The sequence below is a fragment of the Nyctereutes procyonoides genome, unplaced genomic scaffold (assembly GCF_905146905.1).
Source record: "Nyctereutes procyonoides isolate TBG_1078 unplaced genomic scaffold, NYPRO_anot_genome, whole genome shotgun sequence".
Taxonomy (NCBI): domain Eukaryota; kingdom Metazoa; phylum Chordata; class Mammalia; order Carnivora; family Canidae; genus Nyctereutes; species Nyctereutes procyonoides.
Window position 1 is genome coordinate 18,700,724 of NW_026575037.1, and position 4,048 is coordinate 18,704,771.

Consider the following 4,048-nt stretch of genomic DNA (forward strand, 5'->3'; position numbering starts at 1 on the left):
ACACCAGCTGTGGGCCCAGGGCCATCTCTCTGCAGGGAGTCACGCTGGCATCTGAGACGGGCTGCAGAGGGCAGGCAGGACACCGGTCTACGTGTCCTTCCCTGAGTTGCCAAGAGGTAGATAGCACTGGCCCTGGCTCAGTTGGGAGAACAGATGGGCGGGAATTCAGTACAGCTTCCAAAGCAGCCAAGCCGCAAAACTGCCTTCCTTCCCCTGTCAGCCGCAGCTAGTTCCCACCTGGTCACAGCCAGCTGCAGAGGCCCAAGCCTGAAGACCATGCCTCCTTGGCCAGGAGCCGCCCAGGAATGTGTCATTCTGCACCTGATGTGAGGGGCTGTCAGGGACCAGCAAGTGCAGCTGTTGGTCCCAGCGGCGAGTGTGACACCTGGGTAGAGTTGCTCACCCGGCAGCCGGCGGCTTCCTTTGTGGGGCACTAACTGTTGAGGACCTCACTATTGAGATGGGCGGCCTGTTTCACGGAGGCCTGGAGCGTCTTTTCTTGTGCCCTCGCCTCCCACAGAAGCAACGGCAACGTGGCCAGAGAGGTAAGGGGAACCCAGGATTTACACTGAAGTACGTGCCAGGTGAGCAGAGGTGATTCCTTCCCACATCTAAAGCAAGCAGAGTCCTCAGAGAACAAAGCAACTTGATGAAGGGACAGAACCATGCACTGTTTCAGAAGCAGGACGTAAAATTCACAGAATTTTATTGCAACTCTGATTAGAGCATATGGTATAGGAGGAAGGGCTGGAGGTTTTTACACACACTTTCTTCTGTCAGCTGAACATGGTGGGTTCACTGGGGAGGGGGCCGACAGGCCCAGAGGAAAGAGCTCTCCTCTTGCCTTCCAGAGACTACATCAACTTTGGGTTATCTGTGTATCTACTTCCAATTCTCAGACTCTAATTAAAAGCTGACTGAAATTTATTTAGAACCCTATTGAGCTAGACTTCCAGAAAAGCTCTTTTAAACGAATTATCTGGAGTAGAAAACTGATAATAAAGATCACTACCATAAGTCTTTAAAGACAGAGAAATTGGGGAAGAGACTGGAAGGGTAGGGGGTGGAAGGAGAGGCAGGCTAGCTGCGAGGGCCCCTGCCCTGGGAGGATGCTCCCTGGGAGGTGAAGTCCATGCGTTTCCATTCCTCTCCTTCCGCAAGCTGCTAGCTGCTGGCACCTCACGGCCACCTAGAGGTTGCACAATGAAGCTCTTCAGATGATTATAAAGAACTTCCAGCTCTGTTCCTGCACCCCAGGCCTTCTCTCATCTTGAGGCCCTCAACTCATCAAATCTAAACTCTGCAGCCTTAAGATCTGCTCATGTGGCCCTGGGAAGGCTGGGCAGACGGCGGCCAGCAGGCTTCCACACCACCTGCCTCTGTCTCCTCCCTTAGCAGCCTGGCTTCTTGTTCCGAGGGCGCATCAGGGCCAAGAGCCTTCATGAGCCCCCTCTGGCCCTCTGGGGTGCAAGGAGTCAGCAGGGACACACTCCCCATACTGCGGGGCCATCTGCACCAATTATAAGCCCTTTGGAAGCCAGTGGAGGGCTGTTTAGCTGCTGGTTCTCTATGATTAGCTAGTTCTTGTTTTTTGAATATCGCACATGGTGCAGCCAGCTGTACAAAGCATTCATGATTCAAAGCGTTTTTTCCCCTCAAAAAAAAAAAAAAAAAAAAAAAAGTGCTCCAGCTAGTTGTTATCACTGTGGGGAAGGAAAAGTTTAAGTCTTGCTTTCTGGAAAAGTTCCTTTTCCCACCTTATAATTCCACCTCTTCCCAGGATGTAGACCATTCTTTTACCTGTTTTCTATAGGCACTAGAGAGGCCCTTGCTTGCTGCAAATGAGTCTTGCTAAGAAATACCAAGATATATGTAATTCCAGCTCAGGCATGATCATCCATAGTCCAAGATTCCCTTCTCTCCCTGATTGCGTATGAGAGACGTGATATTAAGGCATCTTTTTAATGAAACCATTCCAGAGAATCAACTTTTTGCAATCAACTCAGGAGTCAGGGCCAACTGCTGAGGCTTACCTTCTTTCCCAGGTGCTGAGCCAGGAACAAAAGCAGTACTTTGTTCACACTTGAAATCCTCAGTGTTCTTATAGGTGAGAAGCAGTTGGCTGGCTATAAACCAGCACTAAAATCACTAGGGATGCTTAATAAAATGCAGACTCCTGGGGCTACATTATTCTCTTCCAGAATCTGGACTTGAAATCCAGATTCACAAGGGTGTAGAGATCCAGAGAAGCTGGAGATCCAGGAGTCTTGTGAACAGTGATAATGAAGGTCATGAGATCAGCTACAATGCACAGGGTGATGAACATGCAAAGAGAATGGGGCGGGGGGTGCTTCTTCCTCCTATTTCTGAACTAGGCAAGTGAACTCATTTTTCTCGTAATATACAAAGCTCTATAGTAAACAGTAGCACAAGTAGGCCAATAACCACAGGACACTATGAATATAAAAAGTTCTTTATAGCATGGGTTTGGCTAGTTTGTCACCTCAATTTTGGGAACTTCAGGAACCCAGTTGTATGTGGAGTTAATTGTTTTACCTTCCATGTTGAGTAAAGAGAGAAATAAAATGCCTATTTAAATATTCAGCAGGAAGAACTACCCAAAAATGATTTTTTTTTTTAATAAGCAATTTTAAGTGCATCCAAGTAAAAGAAAATCTGTACCGATTATGGGTTGTTCTACTGAGGATAATAGGGGCCACTATCTGAGAAGCAGTTACAACTACAGAGAGGGAGAAAACTGGAAGGTATCCTGTAGTGTCAGACTGCAATCAGAGGTGTGCTGTGAATCCATGGCTTTCCGTACATGGATACAGAAATAAATTTAGATGTTGTGTGTGTATACATGTCCACACTGATAGTAAAGGATTATAACCCACTGAATAGAAGGTAAAACTACAAGTCCACACTTGTCCACATAAATTAATAAAGAGGATAAAAGGAACTCCATAATGAAAAAGCTGGGCAAACACTGCCTTAAACAAGTGGCTGGCTCGGCAGGTAGGGCACATACCTCTTGATATTGGGGTTGTGATTTCGAGCCCTGCATTGGGTATAGAGATTACTTAAAAATAAAATCTTAAAAATAATAACAAACATAAAAGAAAAACAAATAGTTAGCATCATCAGTAATGGGGCAAGTGAACACTGTGTGCCACCTGAGGAGATGCAGTGAGGAGGCTACAGCAGTGCTCCTGCCAACGATGCATAAACTAAACTTAATCGAAGGGAAACATTATCCAAAATAACCAGCCTATTATCTTCAAAAGTTTCAAGGTCAAAAAAGCCAGTGAAAAGTTGGGGTACTCTTCCAGAATAAAGAACACTACAGAGATGTAACAATTAAAGGCAGTATGTAATTCTAAATTGTATCCTTTGCTAGAGAGGACATTATTGGGATATTTGGCAAACAGCGTCAGAATATGGCAATAGGTATTAACAGCAATTCCAGATTTGATATCTGTTTTTTGGTTACACAGAGAAAGGTCCTTGTTTAGAGGCAATACACACACTAAATTCAGGGGTAACTTTTACAAGTGATAAGGCCTATCAAGTCATCAACTTATCCTCAAATGGTCTGGGTTCGGTACTTGTAATTTTTCTGGGAATATTTCACGATAAAAATGTTTTTAAAAGTGCAACTTCCTTTTCATTTTTAGCTGTTATAGGATTTACAAAATGACTACAGTAATGAAGACGGTGATATTAAGATGGCTATTTCAACACCAAGAGTTTCATAAAATTCTTGAAACAAGAGATTAATATTTTAAATAACGTGATTTTAAGTGTAGATTTTAACTAAAACACTATTATGAGTTTAAAAAAGATCAGTGGATACACTCTCTGAAGTTGAATTAAAATAGAATGTTTAAAGTTTAAAAAATGTTTGGCTGGAGAAAAATAAGTCTTGCAAAACCTGCATGACCCAAAATTAAAATGATATTCAGTACCAAGTAGTATTTGATTTCTTATAACCAGTTCTCACAAGCAATGTAATGTATGCCTTACTTTTAAGAAAGCATCAAACAGA